The sequence below is a fragment of the Primulina eburnea genome, chromosome 16, assembly GCF_022965805.1.
Source record: "Primulina eburnea isolate SZY01 chromosome 16, ASM2296580v1, whole genome shotgun sequence".
NCBI classification, from domain to species: domain Eukaryota; kingdom Viridiplantae; phylum Streptophyta; class Magnoliopsida; order Lamiales; family Gesneriaceae; genus Primulina; species Primulina eburnea.
This window is the reverse complement of record NC_133116.1, coordinates 25718558-25727324: the sequence shown is the minus strand read 5'-3', so window position 1 is coordinate 25727324 and position 8767 is coordinate 25718558. Positions and strand designations below refer to the sequence as shown.

General features: G+C 42.0%; 1 non-coding gene across 1 annotated transcript; it reads right to left on the bottom strand.

Moving 5' to 3' along the window:
- Positions 1–2768: 2768 nt before the first annotated feature.
- On the bottom strand, positions 2769–2874 carry LOC140817609 (small nucleolar RNA R71). The gene has a single exon (XR_012114823.1). It is a non-coding gene; the product is annotated as a small nucleolar RNA R71 (small nucleolar RNA).
- Positions 2875–8767: the final 5893 nt, after the last annotated feature.

Sequence of the window (8767 nt, the reverse complement as noted above, 5' to 3'; positions counted from 1 at the left end):
ATGGTGGTAATTATGAAAGGGTTTCATAGATTACACCATCGATGCAACTACGACATGACACATAGTATCGATTCATTGACAACTCTCGATAAACCAATAGTTGTCGAATCGGTCGGGATATATGAGTTGAAGGGACCGTACTGTACGCTAACCATAATTGAATGGTTCTTGCAGGCACTATCATGTGATACCTAGGGAATCACGTAAGCGATGCTGCTAGGCGTTTAACGTGATTGGTTGGGTACTATCAGACTTGAGTTCTGACGTTCTTAGCTATCAAGGAGTTGATAAGTAAGAATGGAGCAATTGGGGTATGCTCGAATAAGGACATGTTTAGTCCGAATCACATAGAGATGTGAACCCACGGCTAGTTGTATCAATGAACCATTGAGGGCCACACAAGTACTAGCTTTGTAAATCCCGATGAGAAGTAAAAATAGTTCAATGTGTTGAACGGCTTATAAAGGTGTTTATAAGCGAAAGGAAAATTAGAAGTATGACTTCTATAAAGGAGAAAATAGTTCAATGTGTTGAACGACTTATAAAAGAGTTTATAAGTGTAAAGAAAAATAGAAGTATGACTTCTATGAGAAAAATATAAATTTTAATTTATGGAAGTGTTCCTAGATTAAAATTTGGCCAAGTGAATAATGTATTTGAAAATTGTGATTTTCATAAACATTATTATGGACTTAATTAAATTAATTCAAGTGTTGAATTAATTAAACACTAGTGGGCCTAGTAGAGTCCAAATAATTAAATTAATTCAAGTGTTGGATTAATTAAATAACATTGGGCCTTGTAGAGCCCAATTGGAATTAATTATTTAACTAGTGGGCTTGAGTAAAATCAAGTAAAATATAATTGGGCTCAAATGTGTTTGAGACAATTAGAAAAGAGTCCATGGGCCTTGCAAAAGTTGCAAGCCCACTAGGGTTTGCATGCTTGGGAGATCAAGGGTCTTGAATACTTTTTAATAAAATATTGCATGGCATGCAACTTTTGGATCTAGCTTTTTGCAACCCCAAGACTCAATTTTCTCCCTCATTCTTGCACCTAGCTTGGCCGAAATATTCATCCCATTTTTCTCTCACATTTTTCTTCTCTCTTTTGTTCTTCAAGTGTTGGAGAATAAAAGTCTTCTCATTGAAAAATCCTCAAGTTTTTCTAGTGCAAAACTTGAGGGGATTTACATAGCTAAGTGGTGGGCCTAATTCTTGAAGAGGAAGAGGGTGTGCTTGTAGATTTGTCTACCAAAGAAGAGCTAAAGTATTCATACTTTAGTTGGAGCCATTACATCAACCTCAAGAGGTTGATAGGTAATCTTTCTTAAACATCCTATGCATGTTTTTGGAGTTTTTATAAATATTACACCTAAACCAAGGGTGGCCGAAATTTAGTGATTAAATTTAAAATTTTTGACTTCCGTTGCGCTTCCGGCCACCGTAACCGGTCCTCTTTCAATTAAAGCGTAGCTAACTTTAACGACGTTTTCGTATCACGAGTGAGTTCGAGAGAATAACGAGTGATAGGATCGAGTAGTAGAATTCGCGGATCTACAATTTACATAGATATATGAAATTGGATACGTGCCGATAGTCATAGTCCTTAGGGTCGAAAATTAGGGGATTTCATAGATCGAAATGCGATTCGCTCTTGATAAATAATTAAAGATATTTAATTACTTCATTGAGTAGAATTAGTTTGGCATAGCTCGAGAGAGTGTGTTCAATAGATTAGGAAATCCTGTCGGAAGCGTAGATCACGATCGAACGAATTAATTAATTAACGAGGGGTAGGTGAACCGAGATTCCCAACAAATCCATTTTTCATTGAATTTTACTCAACCATTTTAGACATCATATCTCATTACTTGATTTTGAATTGTTATTTGCATTCTTATTTGATTTTAGTAGTAATAAAACAATCAAATCACTTTTCGTTGCTAAATGTTCAATAACTGAAAATAACAATTGTAAAACGCAGTCTTCAGTGGAACGATACTCGTACTCACGTACACTATATTATAACTTGACATCGTGCACTTGCGATTAATTTGAGCATACAAAATCATATTTTTATTGGGGATTTTACTGTGCAAGTTTTGCTCGATCAAGTTTTTGGCGCCGTTGCCGGGGACTGTTAATCTACAATTTTATTTTTAGTTATTTCCTTTAGCATTATTTTATTTCTCTTGAGATAACACTTCATATTTTATTACAGATATCTCTTCCAGTGCATGCCAAAGTCACTTGACGTGGAGTTTGAGTTTGATCCTGAAATTGAAAGAACCTTCCGCAGGAGAAGACAACAACAGAGGCTTAAAGAACTGATGGAGAGACACGAGCCAGAACGTGAGGAGGAACATCGTGAAAATAGACAAGTCGAGATACCGCGTCGCATACCAATACTGGAGTATGCCCAACCTTCGTTGGAGGGTGCACGCCCTAGCATTGTGAGACCGATCGTGCGGGGAAATCACTTTGAAATCAAGCCAGCCATAATTCAGATGATTCAGAACATAGTCCAATTCGGGAGAACTGCAGTAGATGATCCAAACACGCACATCGCAGATTTTCTTGAAATTTGCGATACTTTTAAATTCAATGGAGTTTCTGATGATGCTGTTAGGTTGCGTTTATTTCCTTTCTCTTTACGTGATAAAGCTAAAGCATGGTTAAATTGTTTGCCTGTAGGTTCGATCGCTACGTGGGACGACATGGCGAAAGCTTTTCTCATCAAATACTTTCCTCCCTCCAAGACCATGAAGCTGCGGGCAGGCATTACAACATTCGCTCAATTCGATCAGGAATCTTTATATGAGGCATGGGAACGCTTCAAGGACCTACTACGAAGATGCCCACATCACGAGTTACCACTTGGGTTAGTCGTTCAAACATTTTATTACGGTTTGCTTACTCCTAACCGTACTATGATAGATGCTGCTGCGTGTGGGAACCTTTTGAGGAAGACTGCGGAAGAAGGATATGAGTTGTTGGAGGAGATGGCTGCTAGCAGTTATCATCCTCAATCTGACAGGAACAACCAGCGGAGAAGTGCAGGAGTGCACCAAGTAACTGATTTTTCTGCTATTACTGCACAACTTGATGCTTTAAACAGGAAAATAGACGGCTTGAATGTGGGTGGCACGGCGATGCGTCTTCAAGAGATATTCTGTGAAAAGTGTGGAGGGGAACACTATGCGAAGGACTGTCAAGACTACAATCCATTCTATGTGCAAAATGAGGCACCAGTGAACCAAGTGGGAGTCCAAAACCGCCCAAGGTGTAATAGCCGAGCCCGGTGTACGGTACGGTTTAAGCTTTACTTGTTATTTGGGTTATGTGATTAGATGTTTAGAGTTGTGTTTTGGGCCATAGTATTATTGGTTATTATTGTTTTGAGGTATTAGTTGGTGTTGATTGTTCGTTTCAGCATTTCGGATTGATTTTAGTTGCATTGGTACTGTTCATTGCCGTAGCTTGAGTGCACCCGCGCTCTTAGAGGAGTGCCCCCGCGGTGTACTGTTCATCATTTTAGAATTTGAAGGCCGTGGCATCACCGCACCCGCGGCAGTGTAAGCACCGCACCCGCGGTGAGACCGCACCCACGGTAATTGTAGCACCGCACCCGCGGTGATCGTGCATGGGATTTTTGTTGGAATGCCGTGAGCTTAGCGCACCCGCGGTGCTTGTGTGACCGCACCCGCGGTGTAAGTATGGGCGAGATATTTAGTTGCTTTTGGGAGTGGTTGGCCATACTTTATCTTATCCTTTCCTCTTCATTTCGAGATTCTCTCATTTCTTAAGGGTTTTCATCCATTTCAATTGCTTCCTACCTTTGATTCTTGGAGTTATTTGGAATTCCGGCTTGAGATTGTCGTTCTCCGTGGTATAAGGAAGCTTAGGTAAGTTTTTGGTGCGATTCTATTAAGGTTTTGAGTTAAGGGTTGACTTGGGCTTGATGTTTGAGTTGGTTAATGGATTATTTGACTTGTATTTGTGGATATAGAGTTGATATTGGTGTTGTTTATGGATTATTGTTGTAGGTGGTGTACCAAGAGCTAAGTTTGAGGTGTTCTATTGGTTTGTAAGTGGAATTTCATCCTTTTTGCTCACATGATATTATATGTATTGTGTTTTAAAGATTTTAAAGTGATATTCCCTTCCATTGATCCATTGTTATGTATTGATTTCATTGATTATCTATTGGAGGTATTGTATATCTCACTATTGTTAAAAGGGAATACAAGAGAAAATATGATATTGCGAAAGGACGGTTTTAAATGATATTCAGAGTTCAAATGTTTTATTGGATTGATTAATCATAGTCAGAGCATTGCATGCAATTAGATGATCATCGACCATAGGCTTTTATCCCTCAGAGTTATCGGTTTATATCGATAGGGATATTAGCACCAGAGCAGAGATACTATTGATATCAATCCAACCAGAGAAAAGAGAATACCATCTTATTGCTATCTTATTGATATGCTATTGCTACAGTTATTGCTACAGTATTCATGTTTCAGAGTTGATGGTATTTATGATTTCAAAGTCATGTTTTACAGAGTATACTATGTATCATTGCTATGTTAGAGTTCCACTTGCTGAGATTTATTCTCATTTCAGTTTATTCATGTGATGCAGATAAGAGTGACCGACCAGGACAGTGATCGTGGATGGGAGTCATATGCATACACCGTTGGAAGGAAGATTGTTTTGTACCATTTTGGGACATGATCATAAGAATGATTGTTTTGTATTTTGTATGTCATTTGAATGATCATGTGATTATTTTGTAAACATTTTTATGAAATGTATTTTGAAACTCCTTCCATATTTTAAAAGAAAATTTTATTTCCGCTGTATTTTTAATGTTACGGGTCAGGGAGTCACATTTAGTGGTATCAGAGCGGTGTTCTTCGGACCAATGCATATGACTTCGTCTACTTTCAACTATCCGGGTATGTTTTCTTGCATCTATCCATTGTTATATATTGATTGGTGTCTTGTGAGCAATTGTAGAGTATGCCTCCTAAGCGTAAGGCGGCAGAGGGTGAGGATAGTTCTTCCTCGAGAGTTGTCGACGAGTTCGGCAAGTTGCTTAAGGAGCAGGCTAAGGTGCATAGTGATCAGATTCAGTAGTTGCTCCGATTGCAAGGAGCAGGACAGGGTCGAGGCCAAGTGAGAGGTCAGGTTGCTCAGGCTGTTGGCACTGATGCCGTCTTTTCTGCTTTCAAGAGAATGGATCCACCGGAATTCGCAGGTAGCACCGATCCTTTAGTTGCTGTCGAGTGGGTCAAGGCGCTTGAAGCTATCTTCGATCATCTCCAGTATGAGGACAAAGACAGGATCAGTTGTGCTGTTTTCATGTTGGTTAAGGCTGCCCACATTTGGTGGAATGCGACGAAGGTCAGTGTTACTGTTGCGACACTGAAGTGGTCTGAGTTTACGGACTTGTTCTACGACAAGTATTTCCCCGATGCACTTCGAGCGAGGAAGGTTACGGAGTTCTTGGAGCTTCGACAGGGGAGCTTGGATGTTGGTCAGTATATCCTGAAGTTTGAGGAGGGTTGCCTTTTTGCTCCGTATATTGCTTCGAACGACAAAGATAAAGGCGCTCATTTCATTCGAGGCCTTAGAGCTGAGATTCGCCGTGATATCAACATGTCCAAGGCTGTTACTTTCAAGGAGATCGTGTCCAAAGCTTTGTTGGCCGAGCAGGATGAGAAGGATATCGCCAGGGAGAGGCAAGAGAGGCACCAAGCTGTTGCTCAGAGAGGCCAGGGTTCTAATCAGAGGGGCAGGGATCGTTTCAAGGGCAAGGGCAAGATGGAGTCGAGTCCTAGACTTCCGCCAGTTCCAGTTGTTCCATTTGATCCTGAGAAGCCACTGTGTCCAAAGTGTGGCAAGCATCACCGTGGAGAGTGCAGATTTGGCACTCATACTTGTTATCGTTGTGGCACGGCAGGCCACGTTTCCAGAGATTGTCCTCAAGGAGCTAGCCAAGGGAAGGTGCAGGGTCGTATCTTTTCGATGACCAAGGAAGGTATTAATTGTGATTCTTCATTAATCTCTAGTACTATTTTGATTTCAGGCAGAGTAGCTACTACTTCGATTGATACTGGTGCTACTCATTCTTTTATGTCTGAATTGTTTTTGAGATCTTTGGGTATAGTTCCTTCTGTTCTTCCCCTTCAGCTTAGTGTTGTTTTGTCTTCGGGAGATGTCTTGTGCCCGACATCGATTGTATTTGCGTGCCCTGTTCGTATTGAGGAGCGAGTTGTCTTCGCTGATTTGATTGTTATCCCTATGGTTGCCTTCGATGTTATTCTTGGCATGGATTGGCTTTCGACTTACCGTGCAGTTATCGATTGTGTTGCTAAGAAGGTGACTTTTGCAGATGATGGCCAGGGAGGAGTTCTCGCCAGCTCAGGTACTTCACTGGTCCTTCCTTTTATTTCTTGTCTTGAGGCTGAGAGATTGCTGTGTAGAGGTTGCGATGGGTTTCTTGCTTCTATTGTGGATGTTGATAGACTGATTAAGTTGAATATTGATGATATTGATGTCGTGAGAGAGTTTGCTGATGTGTTTGAGGATGATGTTCCGGGTTTGCCACCGGACAGAGATGTTGAGTTCGTTATCGATCTAGCTCCTGGTACGGTTTCTATCTCTAAGGCTCCGTACCGGATGGCCCCTACTGAGATGAAGGAGTTGAAGGCGTAGTTGCAGGATCTTCTAGATAAGGGTTTTATTCGTCCGAGTTCTTCGCCTTGGGGAGCCCCGGTTCTGTTTGTCAAGAAGAAGGATGGATCTTTGCGGCTGTGTATCGACTACAGGGAGCTCAATAAAGTGATTGTCAAGAACAAGTATCCGTTGCCACGGATAGATGATTTGTTTGATCAGCTTCATGGTGCCACTGTGTTTTCGAAGATTGATCTTCGGTCTGGCTACTATCAGTTGAAGGTTAGGGAGTCTGATGTCCCTAAGACGGCTTTCAGGACCAGGTATGGTCATTTTGAGTTTCTCGTGATGTCTTTTGGTTTGACCAATGCCCCTTCAGTCTTCATGGATTTGATGAACCGTGTGTTCAAGCCTTATCTGGATAGCTTCGTCATTGTTTTCATCGACGACATTCTTATCTATTCCAAGACCAGAGAGCTTCATGCAGAGCATCTCAGAGTTGTGCTTCAGTTGTTGCGAGAGAAGAGGTTGTTTGCCAAGTTGAAGAAGTGTGAGTTTTGGCTGGATCAGATTTCTTTTCTAGGCCATGTCGTTTCGAGAGATGGCATTGCTGTTGATCCATTGAAGATAGAGGCGATTCAGAATTGGCCTATTCCTACCACTGTCTCTGAGGTACGCAGTTTCCTTGGTTTGGCGGGTTATTATCGTCGTTTCATTTCAGATTTTTCCAAGATTGCCCTGCCATTGTCCAATCTGACGAGGAAGACTGTGAAGTTCGAGTGGTCCATCGATTGCCAGCGTGCATTTCAGGAGTTGAAGGACAGGTTGACGACAGCTCCTGTTCTTTTTTTGCCTAGTGGTTCCGAGGATTTTGTGGTCTATACCGATGCGTCGAAGAGAGGCCTTGGTGCAGTGCTGATGCAGCGAGGTAAGGTTATTGCCTATGCTTCTCGCCAGTTGAAGGATTATGAGAAGAATTATCCGACGCATGATTTGGAGCTAGCAGCTGTGGTTTTCGCCCTGAAGATTTGGAGGCATTATCTGTATGGCGAAAAGTGTGAGATCTTCACAGACCACAAGAGTTTGAAGTATCTGTTTTCGCAGAAAGAGCTCAACATGCGGCAGAGGAGGTGGTTAGAGCTTGTCAAGGATTATGATGTGACTATCAGTTATCACCCAGGGAAGGCGAACGTTGTGGCAGATGCGTTGAGTCGCAAGTCGAGTGCTTCATTGAGTTCTTTGATTCAGAGGCCATTGTTGTTGGATTTGCAGAGAGAAGAGATTGATCTGGTGATTCCAGGTACCATTGCTCGTCTTTCAGCGTTGGTTATTCGATCTACTTTGACGGACAGGATCTGTAGAGAGCAGTCGACTGATGTTCAGTTGACAGAGTTGAGAGCTAGAGCAGAGGAGAGAGGGAATTCAGAGTTTGGTTCGAATGGTGATGGATTGGTGACTTTCAGAGGCCGTATCTGTGTTCCTATTGGCGATGATATTCGACGAGACATTCTGTCAGAGGCTCATACCGCACCTTATTCGATTCATCCAGGCAGTACGAAGATGTATCAGGATCTTCGTCGACTCTATTGGTGGCCAGGTAAGAAGAAAGATATTGCATTGTTCATTTCTCAGTGCCTTACTTGTCAGCAGGTGAAGATTGAGCATCAGAGACCTGCTGGGACATTGCTTTCATTGCCGATTCCTCAGTGGAAGTGGGAACATATTACGATGGATTTCGTGACTGGTCTTCCCAGAGTTCAGAGAGGTTATAATTCCATTTGGGTCATCGTTGATCGATTGACCAAGTCAGCGCACTTTCTCCCAGTCAAGACGACGTACTCCATGAATCAGTATGCCGAGGACTACATTGCCGAGATTGTTAGACTTCACGGTGTCCCTGTGTCGATTGTGTCTGATCGTGACCCCAGATTTACCTCCGAGTTTTGGAAGAGTTTGCATAGAGCTTTGGGTTCTCGATTAGCTTTCAGTACAGCTTATCATCCTCAGAGCGACGGTCAGTCAGAGAGAGTCATTCAGATTCTTGAGGATATGCTCAGAGCTTGTACTATTGATTATTCTGG